This window comes from Pleurodeles waltl, chromosome 2_2 (assembly GCF_031143425.1).
Source record: "Pleurodeles waltl isolate 20211129_DDA chromosome 2_2, aPleWal1.hap1.20221129, whole genome shotgun sequence".
Taxonomy (NCBI): domain Eukaryota; kingdom Metazoa; phylum Chordata; class Amphibia; order Caudata; family Salamandridae; genus Pleurodeles; species Pleurodeles waltl.
Window position 1 is genome coordinate 17,445,698 of NC_090439.1, and position 25,467 is coordinate 17,471,164.

Consider the following 25,467-nt stretch of genomic DNA (forward strand, 5'->3'; position numbering starts at 1 on the left):
AATAGTCAAGGCTAACTTAGATGTCTTTTCCAAACTCCCCGGAAGAACGCACATGATGCAGCACCATATATGCACAATAGGAGATAAAGTGGCCCAACAATGACCGTATAGAATACCAGAAGCCAAACGGAAGGTAGTTGAACAGGAAGTCAGGGACATGCTACAGGCTGGAATTATTGAGCCCTCTTCCAGGCCTTGGTGTTCCCACCATAGTCTTAGTCCCGAAACCCAACGGGACTACCACATTTTGTATTGATTTCAGACAAGTGAATGCTCTTTTTCACTTTGATTTGTATTGATGAGTTATTGGAACGATTAGGACAAGCTACATACATGACGACCCTGGATTTAACTAAGGGTTATTGGCAAATTCCCCTTAAAGAGGAAGATAAAGAGAAAACAGCCTTTGCCACCCACTCAGGAATCTATCAGTTTACCATGCTCCCATTTGGTCTGCATGGGGCACCAGCCACATTCCAATAACTCATCAATAAGGTGCTACATCCATTTCAGGAATACGCTGCCGCTTACTTAGATGACATAGGGGGTCATTACAACATTGGCGGTAAAAGCCGCTTACTGCAGTGCAGAAGTCCGGCAACACACCGCGGCGGCAGCGGAATTCCGCCACGGTCATTATGACTCACTGCTCGGAATCCTCCAAAATTGAGACACCCACACAAGTCCGCCACACCAAAGGTCAGTGATAAACTGGCGAAAACAAAACCGACACCGTCACGCCAACAGGAATACGCCCACACTATCACGACCCGCGATTCCATGTGGCGGTCTTTCAACCGAGGTATTCCATTGGGGGTACACACCGCTGTGCTCAAAATACACAAACATTTAAAAAACACAACCACATTGGACAATTCGAAATACACACACCTGATACACATACACACACCACTCCCACACACCCAATACTATATAAAACACACACCCACATCACCCACAATCCCCTACTACCAAAAATTCCAAAAGAAGGACAGAGAGAGACACCACCATCTACAAACGAGCATCCACAGGCACACAACACCATCACTCACACATCACCCACACCACCCAATGGCACGGCAAAGACACCCCAGGTTCTCTGAGGAGGAGCTCAGGGTCATGGTGGAGGAAATCATCCGGGTAGAGCCACAGCTATTCGGATCACAGGTGCAGCACACCTCCATAGCTAGGAAGATGGAGCTATGGTGAAGAATAGTGGACAGGGTCAACGCAGTGGGACAACACCCAAGAAATAGCGATGACATCAGGAAGAGGTGGAACGACCTATGGGGGAAGGTGTGTTCCGTGGTCTCAAGACACCACCTTGCGGTTCAGAGGACTGGCAGCGGACCCCCACCACCTCCCCCACAACTAACAACATGGGAGGAGCAAGCCTTGGCTATTCTGCATCCTGAGGGCCTCGCAGGAGTAGCTGGAGGAATGGACTCTGGTAAGTAAAATCTTAACTATTACATCCCCCACCCTACCTGCATGCTATCACATACCCCCACCCTCACCCCCATCACTACAACTCCCCACAAATGTCCCAATATCACAACCCACCCATCCCAACACCAAGCCCTGCATACAACACCAAAGCATGGACACCCATCACCAATGCATGGCCACTGCACATACCCATACACCCCCATAAACCATTATCACACAAGGTCCTACACAGGAATGCAAGCACTGGGGTACACGGTCACGCACCCATTGCACACCATGGCACACACAGATGCAATGATCATGCTTTTACACCCCTGCAGGACTCCTACCCAACGTCACCGGACAGGAGGGTCCAGGCATGTCCACTCCACCAACAGAAGAGACCCACAGTGATGACAGCAGCTCTGTCCATCTGGGACCTCGGGACAGTCGGTTCCCCTTACACAGTCACAGGCCACTACATAGCTTCCCCCCTCTGGAAACACCAGAACAGCACCCACCCAGCGGGCCCATACCTCTGTCCCCAGGACACATCAATCAGCAGTATGTCCACCACTACAGGGAACCCAGGCTAACCCACCACCCCAACAACAATAGGGACCTGGGGGCAGTGGCAGTGGGCACATGGTTCAGGGGACAGAGGCCCAGGGAAACAGGGGAACTGGGAGGGCTGCTGTGCGACAGGGGGAGGACAGGCACAGGGAACCCACTCTCCACGAGGCCCTCTCCAACATCATGGGAGCATACCACCATTCCCAGGAGACGATGGCAACGGTACTGGCCAAGTTTCAGGAGACCCAGTGGCTGCAGGAGGAACAGTATTTGGGCTTCAGGGAGGAATTCAGATCAATCAATTCCACCCTGGGCACGCAGGATGTAAGCGTCATGCACTGAGCCAGGGAGTTTGGCATTAACATGGGAGATGTACTGGTCTGCCAAACACACCATCTGCACATTCATCGAATGGTAACTCTTCCTGTTTCTGTACACCTGTTCACTCCTGCGGGGGGGAGGGACCAAGGCCACATGTGTCCCATCAATGGCACCTATGATGTTGGGGATATGTCCCAGGGCATAGAAGTCACCTTTCACTGTAGGCAAATCTTCCACCTGAAGGAAAATGATGTAGCTCCGCATGTGTTTCAGCAGGGCAGAAAACACTCTGGACAATACGTTGGAAAAGGTACGTAAACACAGCTTACTCAGAAAACTATTCATAACCCGAAATTTGCCTGTATGAGTGTTGAGGCAAGGCCTAGGTATGTGTAACGCAGTTAAAAATAAAGCCATGTGGGCCCCTGAAATGGCAGCTGCCTGACCTGTAAAGTGGGACAATGGGATATGAGGTAACTGCGCTGGCGTTGTACACCGTCACGATAGGCGGTCGAAGACCGCGGCGCAATTCTGCATTGGTTAACATTGGACCCTATGGGTCCCAGGAGCCAATGACGATGTACGCCGGCGGTGACGGTACGCACCGCTGCAGACGTGACCGCTATTTTCTATCTGTTCAATCGCTCGATACCTGATCTTCGACAGGAGAGGACTTACACTGCAAGTGCTGCTGTGACCTCAGTCTGGAAGAGATAATGGCTCGTGCGTCTGGGGAAAGGGCCCCTGCCTTCAGCACGGAGTAGCTGGAGAAACTTGTGGATGGGGTCCTCCCCCAGTGCACGCTACTCTACGGTCCTCCAGACAAACAGGTAAGTACTCTGGGAGCATGCTGTATGGGCAATGCCTATGTGGAGTGGGGTGGATGAAAGAGGGGGGGGAGAATGAGGCGTGCATGAAACAACACTGAGTGCATGTGCCACATGGCAAGGGTAGGGATGCGGGCCAATGACTGTGACGGTGCAGTTGGTAATAACTTTTCTTTTTCCCTTGTACAATTCCTGTAGTTCAGCGCCCACCAGAAGAAGGATGTTTGGCGTGCTATCGCCAAGGACGTCCGGACCCTGGGGGTCTACCACAGACGGAGCACTCACTGCCGGAAAAGATGGAAGGACAGTCGCCGCTGGAGCAAGAAGACGGTGGAGGCCCAGCTGGGGATGGCCTCCCAACGTGGGAGGGCTACCCGACGTACCATGACCCCCCTGATGTTCAGGATCCTGGCGGTGGCATACCTGGAGTTGAATGGGCGCTTGAGGGTATCACAGCAGCAACAAGGGGGTAAGTACACTCTCATTCTGCTGATTCAGCGCGCAGTGGAGGTGTCTGGGTGGGGAGGTGGGCTGTGGGTTCTCCTAGGCCAGGGCGAGTGTGCTAGTTAAGTCCCCTTTTTCAGGCAGTCCCTGTGGCACCCCACCCCATCTGGGTACAGTGCCAACTATACCTAGTCAGGCTCCTGTGACATCCATGTGTGCAGATAATGGCCATAGTCTTGTAGGCTATGTCCCAGGGATTGACTAGTGGACCCCAAGTGCGCGGCGTAGTGCAGGGGGCTTCTGTGTCTCTTGTGTCCGCCAACGTTAGTGGTAATGCATGCACTCAACATGTCTTTCTTCTGTCACCCCCCCCCTTTTTGTGGTCTCCCTGTACTTTTGTGCATTCGCATCATCAGATGGAGGAGCAGTGGCACCAGAGCAGGAGGGAGCTGCATCCCACACTGCCCTGGAGGGTGAGACTACGGACTCCGATTTCACCAGTGGGACGGAGGGCTAGGGGAGCTCCACGGCGGGGACAGGAGCTGACACCAGTGATACGGACTCGTCCTCTGATGGGAGCTCCCCTGCGGTGGCAGGCCCATCTGTGCCCCCCGCATCTACAGGTACAGCCGCCACCACCCCCTCCAGCACCGCCCTCCCAGCAGCCCCTCAGCCTTTGCCCCATGCCCGCTCACCCAGGAGCGTGGGCATCACCTTTGCCCCAGGCCCCTCAGGCCCTGCCCCAGTCACCCCTGCTGCCCTCAGTGAGGAGGCCATTGACATCCTCAGGTCCCTCACTGTTGGGCAATCTACCATTTTGAATGCCATCCAGGGTGTAGAGAGGCAGTTGCAACAAATCATTGCATTCCTGGAGGGCATTCATTCTGGTCAGGCAGCCCTTCAGCAAGCTTTTCAGATTCTGGCCTCAGCACTGATGGCAGCCATTGTCCCTGTGTCTAGCCTCCCCCCTCCAACTTCCTCCACCCCGACCCACACCCCTGTACCTCAGCCTATCCCAAGCACACCATCAGACCAGCATGCACACATCTCAACACACAAAGGAAGCTCAGGCAAACAGAAGCACCACACATCCCACAGGCACTCACGGAAGCATCACACTCATGCAGACATACCAACATCTACTGCATCCACTGTGCCCCCCTCCTCCTCCTCTCCCTCATCCCTCCCAGTCTCGTCACCACTCACACCTGCATGCACTACATCTTCAGCCACTACGTCCATCACCAGCACTCCCACCACCACACCCCGCTCACTTGCAGTCACCACCCCACTGCCATTCACACTTCCCCTGTGTCCCCTCCCAGTGTGTCTGTGAGCCTACCTCCCAAGGTACACAAATGCAGCCACACACACACCCAACAGCCATCCACCTCACAACAGCCTCCAGCCCATGCACCTTCACCCAAAGTCACCAAACGTACACCTCCTACAACCACAACCTCTTCCTCCACTCCCAAATCCCCTCCATCTACCCGTCCCAGTGTTCCTAAGAAACTTTTCCTGGTCAGCCTTGACCTCTTTCCCTCACCTCCCCACCCCATCAGTCTCGTAGGGCCCGACTCTCCAGGTCCCAACCTAGCACCTCAGCCACAACATCAGCGGGACCAGTGGTGCCAGGAGTCACCGGATTATGGAGTGCACCAGGCAGCAGGGCAGGCAGTGTGGCAAGGAACCACAGCACGGACAGTCCCCCACCTGTCAAGCATCAAAAGTTGGCCAGTGCCCGGCGGGAGAAGGGAAGACACCAGCCACCAAAGCCGCTCCCAGGGGTACAGGTGGGAGTGTGGAGTCAGCTGCAACACCTTCCAAGGTGGGGAAGGGGCACAAGAAAACCGGCAAGTCTGGGAAGATCAGCATGGCAGTGAAGACCGGCATCAGCCCCGCTGCCCAGGAGCCGACCACCAGCAGCCCCACTGGCCCAGATAGGACCGACAGCAGCAGCCCTGCTGCCAAGGAGCCGGCCGTCATCAGCCCCACTGGCCCAGACAGGACCGCCAGCAGCAGCCCCGCTGCCAAGGAGCTGACCGCCATCAGCCCCACTGGCCCAGACAGGACCGCCAGCAGCAGCCCCGCTGCCAAGGAGCCGACTGCCATCAGCCCCACTGGCCCAGACAGGACCGCCAGCAGCAGCCCCGCTGTCAAGGAGCCGGCCAGCAGCTGCCCTGCTGCCCCAAACAGGACCGCAAGCAGCTGAACCGCTGCCAAAGACACCGCTGCCACAAGCACCGCTGCCAAAGACACCACCGCCAGAAGCACCGCTGCCAAAGACACGCTGCCACAAGCACCGCTGCCAAGGACACCGCCGCCACTAGCACCACTGCCAAGGACACTGCCACAACAGCACCGCTGCCAAGGACACTGCTGCAACAAGCACCGCAGGCCCATGAGCGCCAAAAGCTCTGACCTACTGAGATCACCATAAGCAGGATGAAGCACCCTGGGCACAAGGCCCCCTCCAGAACCAGTGGAGTAAGACATCAACTACCTCAGTCCTTGGCAGGATGAAGCACTCTGGGCACAAGGCCCCCTCCAGAACCCGTGTAGAGTTACATCACTACCTCAGTTCTTGGCAGGATGAAGCACTCTGGGCACAAGGCCCCCTCCAGACAAGTGGAGAAAGACATCCACTACCTCAGTCCTTGGCAGGATGAAGCACTCTGGGCACAAGGCCCCCTAAAGAACCCGTGGAGAAAGACATCCACTACCTCAGTCATTGGCAGGATGAAGCACTCTGGGCACAAGGCCCCCTACAGAACCCGTGGAGAAAGACATCCACTACCTCAGTCCTTGGCAGGATGAAGCACTCTAGGCACAAGGCCCCCTCCAGAACCAGTGGAGAGTTACATCCACTACCTCAGTCCTTGGCAGAATGAAGCACTCTGGGCACAAGGCCCCCTCCAGAACCCGTGGAGAAAGACATCCACTACCTCAGTCCTTGGCAGGACGAAGCACTCTGGGCACATGGCCCCCTCCAGAACCAGTGGAGAGTTACATCCACTACCTCAGTCCTTGGCAGGATGAAGCACTCTGGGCACAAGGCCCCCTCCAGAATCAGTGGAGAATGTTTTCCACTTGAGAGACTGTGGCTTTGCACTCCCCAGGATGAAGCAGTGGGCAACCCACACACTGTAGAGACTTGAGAGACTGTGGCTTTGCACTCCCCAGGATTGAACAGTGGGCAACCCACCCACTATAGAGACTTGAGAGACTGTGGCTTTGCACTCCCCAGGACTGAACAGTGGGCAACCCACCCATTGTAGAGACTTGAGAGACTATGGCTTTGCAATCCCCAGGATTGAACAGTGGGCAAATCACCCACTGTAGAGACTTGAGAGACTGTGGCTTTGCACTCCCCAGGATTGAACAGTGGGCATGGGGCCCCCTCTCGGATTTGGCGTTGTGCACTCACCCAGCTGAGGTGCCCCCCTTTCCCTTCCCCCTGAGGTGCCTGTTTTATTTCTATCTGATGCCCCTGCAGTGTTCTCTCTGTCTTGTTCGGGGATCTTGTGTGGGCCTCGCCCATGCATTTGGGGCCCAGTGGTCCACGGACTTTAATGGTGGAATACCTTGGACTAATATTATTGGTGTATATATTTGTAAATAGTGTATGTATATTTTTTTTAAACTGAATTTGATTATATTACAATCCTTCACCTCATTTCCTTTTTACTTTGCATTCTTCCGGGGGGGTTGGAGGGTGTAACTGTAATGTATCATGCTGTATTAGTGTGTGTGTTGTCGTGGGGGAGGGGGTGTTGCGTGCTGCATGTGTGTGTCACTGTTTCCCTCCTCCCCTGTGTCGTAGGTGCAGTACTCACCGTTGTCTTCGCTGCCGGCATTCGTCCTGCTGGTAGAGGAGCAAGAAGATAAAGGCTGGAAAAATGTGGAGCTCTGGTTCCATGGCGTCCTGGTTCCTCATGGGGTGTGCAGAGGTGAGCGTTTTCCCTCCAAAGTCCTGTTTCGGCCGTGTTTTTGTTCGCGGTGAATCCGCCCCGGAAAAGGTGGCGGATTGGTAGGTTGGAATTCTGTGGGTGGTACATTGTCCTCCGCCTGTCTGTTGGCGGTGACCGCCGCGCTGTATGTTTGTACCGCCGTAGCGGTCGGAGTGTTAAAGTGGCTGTCTATGTTGGCGGTTTCCGCTACGGTTGTAATTCCATTTTTTTTACCGCCGGCCTGTTGGCGGTCTTACGCCCACTTTAACACCGACCCCCAGGGTTGCAATGACCACCATAGTTATCTATAACCCTACATTGGATGATCATATCTCACATTTAAAACAAGTATTGCACGCTCTTCGAACAGCCAGACTCACGGCCAATCCTGAAAAGTGTAAGCTACAACACAATACTATCAAGTACCTAGGGTATATCATAGGACAGGGAATGGTGCGGCCCCAGGTTGAAAAAGTACAGCCCATCACACAAATACCCCTTCCTCGCCGAAAGAAAGACATCAGGGCTTTCCTGGGAATGGTAGGATATTACAGATGATTTATTCCTCATTTCTTGGAGATAGCAGCCCCTCTCACTGACTTATTAGGGAAAAATAAACCCAATCACATCAACTCCCTATCCAAAGTCGAACAGCACAGCTTTCCGCAGCTAAAGCTTCTTTTGATATCCGAAGAGGTACTACGTTGTCCTGATTTCCGAAAACCCTTTCAGGTCCAAACTGACGCCTCTGATCAAGGGTTAGGTGCTGTATTGTCACAGAAGGCTGAGGATGGCTTCTATTACCCCATAGTTTATCTAAGCTGAAAGCTTTTACCCCGCGAGAAACATTATCCGACCCTTCAGAAGGAATGTCTCGTGATTAAGAAGGCTGTTGAATCCTTACAATATTACTTATCAGGGCGCCTCTTCACCTTGCTTACTTATCACGCTCCCTTAGCCTGTTTGGCTCGTCATAAGGATACTAATGCCCGGTCCTCTGGTGGTTTTTGTCACTTCAATCTTTCTCCTTTCAGGTATACCATTTGCCAGGCTCCCGTCTGTCTAATGCCGATTTTCTCTCCCGGTATCCTTCTGCTGGGTGGCTCCAACAGCCACAATCTAGGGGAGGTGAATGTAACGGGCTGACCGACATTGAGCCAGCCCAGCAGTGCCCCGGGGCACCATCGCGTCTGGCATGCCTGACCCGGATTCAGTGACGGCGCCACCCAATCAGGCTACACATCCGGGTGACGATGGGGTTTGTAAAGCCCTATCGGAATGGACAGGGCGGGCGGCGATAGCACAAACAGGAACACCTCGGGAGACGACTCCAGAGAAGGAACACTGTGGACACCACAGCCAGGAACAACATGGCACCCGAATCGGCATCTACGGAGCAGAACCCCTGCCCAGCAGGAGGAACGTGACGGCGGCAGTTTTCTCTCCGGTCCAGACGAAGGTGGAAGAACAGGAGGCAGCAAGATCAACATACCGGCCAGGCTCTGGGAGAGCGTGGCCCTGTCAGGTACGGTCCTACAGAGGACACATGTATAAAATAACTGTAGAACGGGTGGATGGTGGGAGGCGGCAAGGCCAACTGAAAGTATAGCACTGTTTTTTTTTTTTTTTTTTTGTGTGCTTGTTTTCCCTTCTTCCCTTTCTTCTTCAGTGTGGGATAGTATAAAAATTGTTTTTTTTCCTAAAAGCGCAGCATAGACTACAGCGACAAGTCCCAAAAGACTCCCACAACAAGAAACAAGACAGAATGATATCAGACTCTTAGTTTTTTTTAGTTTTTTTAATGTTTTTTTTTGGGGGGGGGGGTTATTTCCTGGTTTCTATAAAAATCTGAGAAGAGAGAAGGCAAGAGAAGGGGCAAGAAAAGACACCCCAGATGCAGGGACAGAGATAGCAAAACCTAGAAGAATAGAAAATAGCAGAGAAGAAAAGAAGACAAGGAAAGATAGTCACAGAGAACAATACTAGAAGCAGGAAATAAGAAAACGTAGAGAGTCAGAAGAAGCAAGCAAAAGAGGAAAAAGTCAAGAACAAACAGAAATATAACTTACTAATCCACCAACAGTTTGATTTATTTTTTTCTTCTTCCCATGAGCCTCCTGATACACCGTCTGGAAGGAAGAAAGAGAAGAGGATGAACACCTTGTGAGCCTACAAAGAAGAACAGGGAAAACATTCCCAACAAACCAAAAAGGAAACAAACAAAACCATAAACTATGCAATAATAGCATTAACAAATAAAGACAATATAACAGTAAAACACCTAGCGGCGAGTCTTCCTTACGGTATCCCTGTGACACGTAGGTACTAGGAAGATGCCTGTTCACTATGGGTATCAGCCACCCTATCACAGATGTGTGCCCATACCATGCAGACAGTGACGTATGAGGGCAATTACTTCCAATGTGTAATTTGTGGGGTCACCTTCAACCAAATTTAGGAACCCAGCTCATGCCAAAAGTCATCAGTATACCTGAGGTGTCAGGGAATTCTCATCTGTATCTGCCTACAACTGTGACAGAGGAGATGAGTGAGTCTTCAATCTGCTGCCATATACTGTATGTGTAGTGAGGCAGAGTGGGCCACGATGTCACTGTGATAATTGTCAATGGTTTAGTAGGCATGCTCCCTATCCATGCAGGATTCAGTTGATCCAGGAGTACAGGAATTGTTTCCCTAAATGGCCATATGAAGTTGCCAAGTACTGGGCAAGTGTGACTAGTATGACACATCAAGTACATGAGTGAAATTGTACCACCATCAGCAGTTCACATCAGCATTGCTGTAGTTTCCCCCATGGTGTCCCACTGTTGTAGCATGTATAGGTGAGGGCATGGCGTGCCATGGTATGGCAGCAGATAATGATGTTGTTACTCTGTGTGACTATTGTGCTGGCATTGAACCATCCATCGCACACTCTCTCTTTCTCTCTCACTCTCCCTCCCTCTCCTCCTCTGTCTTTGTGTGCATCAGCATCATAAGGAGAAGGGGCAGTGGCAAGTAGGGAAGCTGCAGCCCATGGGACCCAGGAGGCTGATTCCAGCAGAGCCGAGGGGACCAGTGGGATGGAGAGCAAGAGGAGTGCCATGGGGTCCGCCAGCCCCCCTTCCAGCACCGCCCTTCCTGTATCTCCCCACCCTGTTGCCCGTGCCCGCTCACCTAGGAGGGTGGGCATCTCCTTCTCCGCAGGCACCTCTGCTCCTGCCCCAGTCAACCCTGCTGCCCTCAATGAGGAGGCTATTGACCTCCTAAGGTCCATCTCTGTGGGACAGTCAACCAATGTGAATACCATCCAGGGACTGGCATCATGGATGCAGCAGACCAATGCGTTCCTGGAAGGCATTCATGGTGCCCTAGCTGGCCAGCAGAGATTGCTTTAGGCTCTGGCCTCCTCATTGACGGCAGCCAGTGTCCCTTCTTCTTCCATCTTCCCTCCAGCTACCTGTACCCAATCCCACATCCCTCTCCCCTCACCCATCCAAGGCACACTTTCTGACCCTCATGCATCCACATCAACAGAAACAGTACGCAAGGACAGACATGAGCACCATATACGGCACCACCTGTATGCACACACACAACATTCAGATGCATACATGACAACATCCACTCCCTATACCAACTCCCCCACTATCTTCTCCCTCATAGGCACCTCAGTCCAGATCCTGGCACAAGTGCCCTCCCTGCCACCGTCACGATAATATCAGACCAGCATACATGCACCTCATACACCACATCCGCACTAAGCACTACTGTCAACATCCACACATGCACCACACCCACCCTACCTGCAGACACCACCACAACATTCATTCACACATCCCTCCTGCTATCTTCCTGCATCTCCTTCCCCTCCTCCCATTACATCTAAACACCTGCACTCACCCACCCAACAGTCACACAGCACACACATGACATCCAAGTACATACCTGCACCCAAATCACCCCCACATACACACCTCTCAACCACTCCCTCTCCCTCAACTCCCATACCTTTCTGGCATGCCTGTACCCATGACCCCAAGAAATGTTCCCTCCGTGAATTTTCCCTGTTCCCTACCTTTGAACTAGTCCATGCCGCCCCAAGGGGCCTGTTACCCTCCCCACGCCCCTGCCTTCCACCTCCCAGTCCTCCTGTGATCCTCGCCATGCCCCTCTCCCACCTAAGACTTTCACCCCCACCAAGTCCACAAACACCCCTCCCAAACCCAAGCCCACTCCCCCAAAATCCAAGTCAAAGCCGAACCCTCCTCCCACCCAAGCCTAAGGACACCCTCCAAATCCACGCCCAGGGACTCCCCCTCCAAACCCAAACCTAGGGACCCCCAAACAAACCCAAACCTCCACCCTCCATCCCTACCCCTGAGGTGCCTGCATGCCCGATTGATGCCCCTCCCTGTGGAGGCCAGCAGTTTGCTGTCAGAAGTCAAGTTCAGGCTCATTCTGTGCTCAGTCTGCTAGGGGCACCATAGACATTTTGGACTGACCCTTAGGCCTCTTTGTACATAGCTCTTAATTACAGTTTTCACTTTTTTTTCTGCAGTAGCAACAGATCATCCAGAGAGCTGAGTTCTATACCCAACATCCAGTAAGCATAAGATACAAAAGAATAACATGATGAGTCAGTTAGTGTTGAAAGGGAAGCTAGTGAATGGCTACACATTTCTAGAACTAAAATGACTTATGGAAAGTGACTGAATTCCATAGATCCCATATTATAACTGACTTTATACATTTTTGAAACCGTTACATTAAATTGGAACTAGGCCTGGTTGAACACATTTGAATAAATCCTGAATCATTCAAATTTTGAAAGATTGGGCTTCCAGAGACTCTGTTAGCATTTTGATAATTGAGAAGGCTGATGTCATTCCTTTGTTTAAATACCATGTTGGTGGGGCAAGTTGCCTTATGACTTTAAAAGAGGAAAGCTTACACTGCAGGGCATATAGAAATAAATTAAATTTGGGAAGGTGCAACTGAATTCCGTCACAAGCTCATGCAGCGCTCCGAAAACCCATGAGTTCAACCTAGATGAAGAAGCCGATCATGCCAGAAAAGAAACACTGAGCTCTAATTAAAACTTGATTGTGCTTTTGTTAAAAGTAATGTCAATCACAATTCTCTGTCATTCTACTCTTGATTTTTTATTTCCCTGTGCTTTTTACATGAATATATTTTTACAATATACTCTAAAAACATAATGATTCAGCTTGTTTTTTGTTTTAACAGCATGAAAAAGTGCTTAAACATGAAATGATTCAATATAATATTATTCAAGTTACCAACTCACAAAACAGTTGAAGCACAAGTAATGTATTGTTTCTCAGCATTTCACCTTCCTGGTAATAAAAAAACAAACTATTACTCCAGAATTTAAAAAAATGATATCTTTTGAAATCTTCTCCAAGCAAAGAAGCCACTTGTAAGTGACAAACAAGGGACATAAAACAAGCACAAATCCAAGATGTCTGGATCTTAATTTGTGCTGGTGGTTGCAGGTGATGGAGGGCACTAGTAATAATTTTTGGGGACCAGGACTTATTTTTCAATATGAGACTTTGGCCCAGAGCAAGAGAGAGAAGCAAATGGGGCTAAACAATGTTTGGATCCTTGCAGGTGTTCAATCAATATTTTATTCTTCTAAAGATATTACAATGGGCTTCTCTGAGTTGAATATTATTTGACACTTGTTTGACACCTGCTAAGTCTAAAAACATTGATTTCAGAACGTCACTGTTTGTGAAACTGCAATATAAACACAAAACAATACAGAGAAGTGTTCAATCAAAAGTGACCGACCAAGGTCTATATTTATACGTTTTGACGCAAAACTGCCTTTGCGCAGTTTTGTGTTAAAAATTATAGCGCCGGTTTGCCCCATTCCCGGACACCAGCTGAGCACTAAATTTATGGAATGGCGAAATCCGGCGCAAAGGGTGGGCTAGCGTCATGGAAAATGACATAAGCCAGGTATGGGTGGCGGTATGGGAGAATAGGGTTTTGCACCAAAATATGACGCTAGGCTGGTTAGAGTAAAAAAAAAAAAATTACACTAACGAGCCTAGCGTCATTTCTTGACGCAAAACCATCCATATCACATGACTCCTGTCTTGTTAAAGACAGGAGTCATGCCCACCACCCGAATGGGCATCACAGGGGGCAAGGGTCCCATGGGCATGGCCATTACACCCAGTGCCATATGTGGGGGGGGCATTTCAGGGCCCCCAATGGCATTTTGAAGAAAAAAATACTTACCTCTACTTACCCTACTTACCTGGGATGGGGTCCCCCAACCTGTGTTGTTCCTCTGGTGTGGGTGGGGTGTTCCTGGGGCTTGTGGAGGGCACCAGTGGGCTCTTTCCATGGTGTTTGACCATGAAAATGGGTCCAAAAGGGCCCCAACACCTGCCTGTCCCAGGCGCTAAGTAATGGCGCTAAGCAGGTTTAGCGCTATTATTTAGGTCTGCCGCCCTCTCATGCACCATTTTTGCACTGGGGGATAAATAGGGTGACATGGCCTTAGAGTCATTTTTGGGATGGGAATTCCCACCCTGCATCTCATTGATACAAGGCGAGTTCACCCATCCAAAAAATGACCTAACTCCAAACTTTTGACCTTAGACTAGTCTAGCGCCAAAATATAAATATGGAGATAAGTTTGCACTGAATTAATGTAAAAAAAGAAGAAGCTAATTCAGCACAAACAGAGTATAAATCTGGGCCCAAGTATACAATGCTTATCATTGCTTCACTGTCAAACAATGAGATTTGTTTCTAGAAAAAGGTTGGATGAATCAGGTGTCGGTCAATTACATAATTACTATGAAGCATGGTGGAAAAAAATGAATCTGTGTTATCCATAAAATTCACATACATGTAAGGAGAGTGGAGCAATCCATATACATGTTGGTTTCACTGGCCTTCCATAACAACACAGAGAACTATTTCTGAAAAACGTGAGCCCATACCTGATTAGAGGCAATAAATTATACTGTCAATAAATTATAAGATCATAGAATGAGGCCTGAGACTTGCTAATAGGTTAAAGACTTGCAATGTAATAGTCATCTGGTTATAGGTTGCTACACTAATTTGAATATGCTTGCTATGTATTTACTTCGAAGTGCAAGGTTTTTGGAATGAAAAATGCTAATTTATACTCATGTATGAAGGTACAGACTTTCACAGCATGTGTTTAGGGGCTAATTTAGACTTTAGAGTACAGTTACTACTCTGTCTGGGCGATGGAGAAAAATACTACATACTCCTGATGGAGTAACCGCACTCCAACTTTGGAGATGTTCACCACCCAACCAAGTAGACATCTCTTACATTGACTGCTCTTTTCTTTGGTTGCTTGTTTTGTGGTTCAAGAAGGTCCTAGCCTGGCAGTTATGGCTGGACTGTTCCTAGTGGAGCAGGCCATAGACTGACTTGCATAAAGCTGGAGCCAAACTGAGGAGGCATGGTGGACAAAAGAATGATGGTTTGGAATGCTGTCCGAGCTATTGCCAGGGGTTGGGAGACCAAGCATTGTTTTCATTACTTTTCTTCATGTGTTTCATGGACAAATATAAACACACTGATGAACTTATAAAAGAGACATTTAACTTATTCCATACAAAAGTTGCATTTATATGTGGTAAGTTAGAGCTATTTTCACAGCTAAAAAAAAGCATATCAAAAGGAATAGTAAACTGTCATGATCTGCAAGCAGAGAAAATAATGTACTGTCTTATTAGGATATTTTAAAAAGTACAGATATAGGCTAGCATGCAGAAAGTTTTGTTTTCTGTATTCCCATTAAAACGCAGGGCTCACAAATGTCAGGCTTCCTAAAGGAGACAGAAACTGATTGGTGCATTCTTGTTGTCCATACTTTATGCTCCTTGGAGCAAGAGATTCCAGTAGCAGCCATCCAGAGTTGCCTCTCTTCAATCTCTTCTTTGCAATGCTTCCACTTAGGATCTTTCCAGAACCCTGTTGCCTGGTATTTCTGAATCTCAGAGTCATTCAGAATTCTAGTCTTCAGTCAGCTAGCAGACATCATCTGCTGATTTATTCAAACCAATTGTTTGTGTGAAGAGCTTTTGGGTATGCTTTGCATTTGACTGAATTACCAATGCTCTGAGTGGCTTGATATGGCAAGTCATTCGCTTCTGTGATTTCATTGTTCTCTGAATACACGTGGTGTTTGGAAAAGCTCCTTTGTGGGTTTGATCATCTGAAGTCACAATTGGGACTGTTTTCATTGTAACATTTTGTAGGTATCTCTTGCTGAGTGTAACTATTTAAAAGCATACAAAGAATTGCTAGTCACTAAGTTGGCCTTTGAAGAATGGAGACATTACTTGCTGGTCCAGACATGTCATGACAGTTCAAATATATCATCATAATTTATAGTTTTTCAAATCAGCACAGGGATTTTTAATCCAGCAGTTAACGCCGATCCTACTTTTTTAATAGCTATGATTTCATTTCAGGTCAGGTATGTTTGCATTATAGTGGAATCTCTATAGCATAACTATAATGATCTTCCTTCCAGATAAATTCATTGGAGTTATTTTGTATGAATTCCATGAAGGTTTACAAGAAGCATATCAACAATAGACAAGGATTGGTTGTTATATCAAAGACGGATGTTGCAGGATAACCTGTGCTTAGTATGAGGAAATGTTTATGTACCTAATAATGAATTGTAAAAGAACTTTATTCTTGTGCCATTCATCTCTGGTAGAAGTTATTCCTGCTACTAATAAAATGATTCATATCTTACAATAATACTTTTGGTGGCCATCCATGATTAAGCACATAAAAGACTTTGCAACTGAATGTGAAAATTGTGTCCAATGGAACTTTTACAATCATTACTATTGCTCCCAGGTCCTTGGCATAGATTCGAACATCCTTGAATTTCAATGTTGCATTACAAGAATCAAAAGTGGCTATAAAAAAACTTGGTGGTTGCAGATCACTCTATTTGGTTAGAAACTTTGGGCCAGATTTAGGAAAAGTGGTGCAGCACTCAGTGCAGCACCATTTTTCTTGTGCCCCTTAGTGCCGCCCTATCGCCACCATGTGTGTGCAGTATCTAAGCTATGTTGCACAATGGCAGTAGTAAGGGAACTAGCATCAATATGTTTGATGCTAGTTTGGAGCTTTATAGGATTAGCATAAAAGTGGACTCTAATCCTGCAAAGCCCATTGAGGCCCATTATGAAGAATGATGTGCCTCCTTTTAATGCGTGCTCTGAGCAGACGTTAAAAGTACTGAAATCATGACGTAATGAAATCTCTTAAATTTCTTTGCACAATTTTTTCGGCACCACTAATGGGGGAACGCCCTCTTTGCATACATTATGCCTTGTGCAGGCATAATCTAGTGCAAGGATTACAAAATAGGGCAATGCATGCATTGCACCACTTTGTAAATTTGGCACCCCGATTTTGACCTCTTTGGGCCACATTAGCATACAAAATGACACTAATGTGGTGCAAGGAGGCGCTAGGGGCTCCTAAATCTGCTCTTTTATTTCTTTAAAAGGACTTCCACCTGCTTTAGGTTTGGCATCTCATTTCAACAGAAATATCTTTTGACCTCATCGTTTGCTATCAATATTGGTCACTGCCAGAGGTTCAAAATTTGTCTCTACATTTTGGAAAACCTTCTGCGCCTATTCGGAATTGAGAACATTTTTCATCCAGTTACCATCTGCAAACAGATGGTCAGACATAGATTGTTAATCAACCCTTGGAACAATACTTACATTGTCAGTTTGACTTAGAATACCAGTGCTTAAGTACACTCTCTCTGCCTGAAAGTTAGGTAATACAAATTTCCCAAATTCCTCTCTGGGTTTTCACCTTTTTTTCACTCAAATGGAGTGCATCATAGGATGGTTGGAGAAACTGGTGTTCCTCCTCAGATTATCCCTACAGTTCAAGATTTGTTTACATTGTTAAGCAATCCATAACAAAATTGCAACAGAACAATGAAACTGCCAAAAGATTACATAATGTAGCAGCCATAAACATTGAAAACCAACCCCTAATTATAACTCAGAGAATCAAGTTTGTCTAGAAAAAATATTAAGTTAAAATGCAATTTTGAATTTCAACCTCAATGAATGGGACCATATACAGTTTGCAAAATTGTTACTTCCCTAGAAATTAAAATGTATCTCCCTTCTACTTTTCATTTCCATTTAGTATTTCACACATATGGTTAAAATCTATTACTGTCTGAAGTCAAATGATATCAAGACCTCCTCTTATTATGAGTCACAATGAACAAGAATACAAAATCAGAGGAATTCTAGATTAAAAATGTTGGAGAGGAAAACTGATGTATTTGATTGATGAAGGAACTTACCGTGGCTAGCATGCCAAATGCTTTGTTTTCCATTCATGGGGCTCATTTCTGTGAGGCACCACAAAGGAGACAGAAACTGGCTGGTGTGTGCTTGTTGTCCAGACTCTATGCACTTTGGATCAAGACAGTTACATAACAAGCCATCCAGTGTTGCCATGCTTCAGGTCTCTTGTTTTAGAGGTCCAAACATGGATCTTCACCAGTCCTTGTTGCATTTGGATTTTCCAAATCCCAGGGTTTTTCAGTATTCCAGTCTTTGATCTCTTTGATGAAACAGTAGACATCATCTGCTGATTTAACTGGAACCAACTATTTGGATAAAGACCTTTTGTGCATGTTTTGATTTTGACTGGATTACAAGCATTTTGAGTGGCTCGATATGGTGAGTCCTTTGCTTCTGGTATTTTCATTGTCCTTTGAAAATACGTCGTGATAAGAAAAACTCCCTTAAGGGGTTGGGCATTGTGATTCTTAATTGGGACAGATTTCACTTCAAAATTATGCAGGTTGCAATAACAATTGAAATGATAATTTCTAAGGGTTTGTTTCAATGAATTTTCACTAATACTGCTAAGCCTACTTTTTCTAGTAAATCAAATTCTGATCAATTTCTGACAGTAACAGCAACTAAACAGGTAATTTCATTGAACAACACAACACAAAATAATGGATTTACCGGTGATATCATATAACATGTTGCCTGCCTTTTGTTCAGGGATGAGTCATCTTTAAATCAATGGAGATTAGATAGCTTGCATAAATTATCAATTAAACAGGTAATAGTAAGGTTACAACAACCCAGTATAGGAGGGAATTAAAGCTGGAAGGTTACTTGGTATTATATTTTCATTCATTCCCTTGTCATATTAGATGATTTTACAGAAGTAGAAAGAATGAACCTAGCTGTCAGAGCCACAGAAGGCTTTAGAGTTTAGTTATTCTCTCTCTCTTTATTCCCCTTTCCCCTGTTGATATACCCATGTTTCATTCTGACATATTTATTGAACACCTACTTGGACACCATTGGGAGGTAGGAACAGACTACAGAGTTGGGATCTATAATACAGGTTAGTGGTTATTCCGTTTCTGAAAAAACACACCAATGCCTGAACTTAGTCTCTTCTTTACTTTTGTACTACTGCATATCGACTTCCAGAATATTGTGGTACAAGAATGTGGAGGGCAGAAAATAGAGAGACATAATATTGAAAGCTAAGCACATGTTGGGAAGTAAAGATTTATTATTTCCAACTCCATATCTATGTACCTCAAAGATATATGTATCCTGTAGGCACAGATAAGTGAAGTAAATTCCATAAAATATGCACTCACATGTTGATATGTTTTTTCTGGAATTGGTCCTTGATATTGTGTACGATCATTATTCTAGGGTGATTATTCATGGTGCACATTATTCTTTACCATTTATAAAGTATATAGTAGAGAGGCTTCTCAAGTTTGGACATTTGGAAAATTTTCAAACTTCAGTGCCAAAGTGATTTCTGGTAGCAAATATAAATATTTATCTAAGACAAATCACAACTACTTACAACACAAGCTAAAAGTGTCAGAAATGTGTGCACTCACTCATGTTTTACAAATTGATTATACTTACATCGTTAGACATAAGTGAGATGTACTAATATGTGGGGGAAACTTGTGCAAACACTTGTGAAAATGAATAAACTAAAGAAGGTGTGAACAATAGTTCTTTTAAAACATTCTTATGCGTTATGTATTGTCTACTTTGCTATGGTACAATGCTTCTACAGTACATGTACGGAGCAGTCTCACTCTGTCAAAAACAATGCCAAAACCCATACACTACTTTGTGTGCTATGGAACAAATAGGGTAAAGAAGGCATTGCCTATTCACATTCACCACTTCCAACAGCTCCCTTTCACACACAAAAAAACTGAAATGAAATAAATAATAATGGCATACTTAACACACATTACTACTTTACGCCAAAAAGGTTTTCCTCTAACTTCAAACTGTTTGCACCTGTGTCCATGACAGAGAAACTTACCCCTAATTATTTATTTGCTTACATCTTGCCAATAGCTCTTTGAACAATATTTGTATGCATTATGTATTGTCTACTTTCCAGTGGTACAACTCCTCCATAGAACATGTACTGAGCAGTGTCACCCTCTCAAAAACACTGGCAAGACCCATACACTACTTTGTGTGCCACAGTGGCTGTCTAAGAAGATGGGCAGCATCTCCAAGAGTGTATTCATGTACAAGAATGACCACTAAAACTGCCCTCCTGGTCAGGTTTCTAATTAACCAGTTTACTGGTATCTAAGGAACCAGCAAGTATCATTTGAGCTGTTCCATATGCGAGGCTCTGTGGACATCTTTACTTTGGAAAATCAGAGATTAAAAAAAGTATCAGGATAAAATGCACTGTGTGAAAAAGAAATATATGTGAATCAATATCAAATCTGCTGAATATCCACTAAATGTGATCCTGGCAGCAGATGGCATGGACCACCTTAGAAGAGAATGTGGGATGCAAGTTTCTACCTCAGAGTACAAGAGGTATTTGTGTTTCTAACACTGCAGCTCCTTTACTAGGTATATGACTGACATAGAACACTTGGTACCTCATTCGTAAAGTAAGTTTAAGGCAGAATTTACATTATTAACCTGTTGGAATTTATAAATGGATTTGTGTCAGGCGTAAACCCATTTTCCTGTGCTGCGATTTCCTTCACAAGTGCAAAGTTTTCTGCACCCATAAATTGCAATCATGATGAAGAAAAATTGATGTTCCCAAGCGTGGTTAACCTTGGATGTTAGGGAATGCCCACTAATAGGTCCATTTATGGGCATGCACAAACGTCTTTTGTTCCCATTTCAGCACCGGAGATGGTAGGATTTTTACTCTTGGCAAGGGCTGGCATAAATCCCTTTCCATGGTGGGAAGGGGTGTAGTTCACCCCAAACTTTGTTTGGGGTATAGGAAAAGAGTTTCTTCATAGGGAAAAATATTTTCTCTGTGGATAAAGAATGTGCATCCGCACAAGGACTCCATTTTCCTAAGTGCTGGGTTTTCTGCTATGAGACACTAAATAAATCACACAGGGGGTCATTCCGACCCCGGCGGGCGTCGGCGGCCGCCCGCCGGGCGGAGACCGCCAGAAGACCGCACTGCGGTCAAATGACCGCAGCGGTCATTCTGACTTTCCCGCTGGGCGAGCGGGCGACCGCCAAAAGGCCGCCCGCCCAGCGGGAAAGCCCCAGCAACGATGAAGCCGGCTCCGAATGGAGCCGGCGGAGTTGCTGGTGTGCGACGGGTGCAGTGGCACCCGTCGCGATTTTCAGTGTCTGCTTTGCAGACACTGAAAATCTGAATGGGGCCCCTGCAGTGCCCATGCCAGTGGCATGGGCACTGCAGGGGCCCCCAGGGGCCCCACGACACCCGTTCCCGCCAGCCTCTTCCTGGCGGTTTCTGGCGGGAAGGGGGTCGGAATCCCCATGGCGGCACTGCTTGCAGCGCCGCCGTGGAGGATTCCCTGGGGCAGGGGAAAACTGGCGGGAAACCGCCGGTTCCCCTTTTCTGACCACGGCTTTACCGCCGCGGTCAGAATTGCCCCAGAAGCACCGCCAGCCTGTTGGCGGTGCTTCCTCCGTCCCCGGCCCTGGCGGTCCATGACCGCCAGGGTCGGAATGAGGCCCACAGTGTCTCTCAAGGCTAACTCCCTAGTGTGGAACAGGACCACTTCCACCCCGGAGGTCCTCTCTTCCCCCTTCTTCTCCACGCTAAACAATGAGGGGCTAATTTAAGAGCCCCTAGTCCCCCCTTGCCCACATTAGCATAATGGCCCTCATTATGACATTGGAGGTAAATCTCACTTACCGCCACGCTGACTGCCTCCAACTTACCTCCGCTGTGGCAGATATGCGTTCACCATATTATGACACACATACACCAATCTGTCACTATTCAGCCACAGACACAAATCTGCCACATCAAAGGTCAGTGATAAACTGGCAGTATCAAAACCCACACCGTTACGCCAACAGAACAACACCCACCACATTTTGACCAACGAATCACCACGGCAGACATTCAACGGCGGTAGATCATTGGGGGTACATACCGCTGCGCTCAAAATCGACACACACATACAAAATACCAAATTGGACAATTCAAACAACACACACCTGACACCCATACACACACTGCACCCATACACCCACACCACTATAAAACACATATCCACATTACACACAACCCTTTACCATTACAAACAATTGCCACCAGAGAGACCGCAAGACCACTGACACAACCAGAGCCACACACTACTCACACCTATACACTACTCACATACTCCACATCACACACCCCAGCACTTTACCCAACACACCCTCACCTACACACATCACCAACACCATTGGCACCACAAAGACACCCCCGCTTCACAGAGGAGGAGCTAAGGGTCATGGTGGAGGGAATCATCAGGGTAGAACTATTTGGAGCACAGGTGCAGCAGATATCGATTGCCAGGAAGATGGAGCTATGGCAAAGAATCGTGAACAGAGTCAACGCTGTGGGACAGCACCCAAGAACTAGGGATGACATCAGGAAGAGGTGGAACGACCTACTGGGGAAGATATGTTCGATTGTAGCCAGACACCAGCTCGCTGTACAGAGGACTGGTGGTGGATCCCCACATGCTCCCCCACAATTAACACCATGGGAGGAGCAAGTCTTGGCAATCCTGCATCCTGAGAGCCTGGCCGGAGTAGGAAGAGGACTGGACTCTGGTAAGTCAACTCTCCACTATTATCACCCACCCTACCTGCATGCCATCACATACCCCCACCCTCACCATCACCCTCTCCCTCACTCCCATCACTCCACCACTTACCACACACCCCACCATCACATCTCACTTATCTCAATGCCAAGCCCTGCATGCTCTACCAATGCATGGACACCACTCACAACCCTGCATGGACACTCAGCACTAAAGCATGCACACTACAGAGAACTAATAATCCCACCATACACCAACATACACAAGTGAAAGAAGCCAGTGCAAATACAACCAAATAGGGCAAGCCATGGATGCACAATATTTCAGACACAGAAACCATAACACATCATTTACATCCCCACAGGTATTCATGACAATGTCAGCAGAGAAGAGATGCCAGCAATATCCTGTCACCCAACTGAAGAGGCCCACAGTGATGACAGCAACTCTGGTCTTCAGGATCTGGATGACCAAACTGCCAATCAGGGACCTCTGGACAGCCGGTTACCCAGGCCCAGTCACACACCACCACAGCACCTCCCCATCAGGAAACACCACCACAGCACCCACCCAGCGTACCCACACCTCTGTCCCCAGGACACGTCAATCAGCAGTGTGTCCACCTCTACTGGGACCCCAGGCCACACCTCATACCCAAGACAATCAGGGGCCTGAGGTAAGTGGCAGTAGGCACACGGTTAAGGGGACAGAGGCACAGGCCAACAGGGAAACTGGGAGGAGTGCTGTGTGCCAGGGGGAGGACAGGCCCAGGGAACTGACTCTCCAGGAGGCACTTGCAGTGATCCTGGGAGCATATCAACATTCCCAGGACACGATGGGCCAGATCCTGGAGAATGTGCAGGAGAACAGGCAGCTGCAAGAGGGACAGTACCAGAGGATCAGGGAGGACTTGCAGGCCATCAACAACACTCTGATCTCCATAGCAGGGGTGCTGGCAGACATGGCCAATATTATGAGGGAGGCAGTCGCACAACAGCGGTCTCCTGCCACTAGCCAGACATCTGACCAGGCTTCCACCTCCGCTGTCGTTAGTGGACAGGAGGCCCCGTCACAGGACCCACAGACCACCAGCACCCCTCCACCCTGCAGAAGGAGAACCACCTGCAAACGTTCTCTGCGATACAGACAGAAGCCAGAGACACTTGCCAAGACCCCCGCCAGGAAATGAGACTCTCCTGATTGTCACCCTTGTGTCCCACTCTGTCACCCTGTCCACCTTGAACTGCAATTGCTCCCCTTCGTATGTCCCCTTGGACAATGCACCTGTGCTACAAACAGACTGGAACAATACCCTGGACTTTCCTCCATCATCACCCCATCCCATTGCACTTGTCCCTCTATATTTTAGCACTTCAATAAACACCCTTGGAAAAAAAGAAGTATGGAGTATGTCAAATTTTTCAATTATGTATTCATTAAAACAGGTAGAACCATTGCAATTCAGCTGTACCGAAAATTAGCATAGATTAATGACCTGTAGGTGGCTGCAGTGATCACACCAGGAGCATATGTGAGTTCACCAACATCTGCAAAACGAATTGCCAAAGGGTACAGTAAGTGGGCAAAGGAGTGTGAAAAAACAGCATGCCAGTGCCACAGATATTCAAACAAATGTCATAGAAAAGTGAAGTAACACTGTCTTACCTGTGTGTCATTGGAAGTATCGTCTGATCACTGATGTTCTGTTGTCCTCATCCTCTGCCTCCTCATCCTCAATGCCCCCAGGGTCCACTGCTGGCACACGGGCATCTCCAGCCTCCTTGTCCTGCAGAAAAGGCACATGGCGTCTCACGGCAAGGTTGTGCAACATGCAGCATGCCACTATTATCTGGTAGACGTTCTTGGGTGAGTAGCACATGGATCCACCTGTCAGATGCAGGCATCTGATCCTGGCCTTCAGGAGGCCGAAGGTTCTTTCAATTATCCTTCTGGTTTGCCCATGGACCTCATTATAACATTCTCTTGCCCTTGTCCTGGCATTCCTCACAGGGGTCAGCAGCCAAGATAATTGGGGTAACCAGAGTCCACTGCAAATTTTGAGGGACAACATTTAGCCACACACTATCCCATTTGGCCCACACCATACCCATAACCCAACATCTACTGGGTGGGAACCAGGGATCACCCATTAGCCACACCCAATGCCTCTGTAGTTGGGCCATCACATATGGGATGCTGCTATTCCTCAGGACAAAGGAATCATGCACCAACCAAGGATACTTAGCATTGACGTGGGATATGTACTGGTCCGCCAAGCTCACCATCAGTACATTCATAGAGTGTAAACACTTCCAATTTCTGAACACCTGTCCATTCTGACGGGATTGTGAACAAATGCAATATGTGTTCCATCAATCGCCCCAATTATGTTGGAGATATGTCCCATTGCATAGAACTCGGCCTTCACTGTGGCCAAATCTTCAATCTGAGGAAATACAAAGCAGCTGCACATGTGTATAATCAGGAAAGACAACACTCTTGTTAGCACTATTGAGAACATTGGCTGTGAAATTCCTGCATCAATTATCCAGGGCCTGCCCCTCCCTCCTGAAATGGCATCCGCCTGTCCTGTGGGGAGGGACAGGTGGAAGTGAGGTAATTCCGCTGACGTTGTGCGCCGTTGCGGGAGGCGGTCGGGAACCTGCGTGCAACTCCTCATTGGTTAACATTGGGCCCTATGAGGTAGAGTGGCCAATGGTGATCTACGCCGGCGGTGACGGTGTGCACCGCCGCG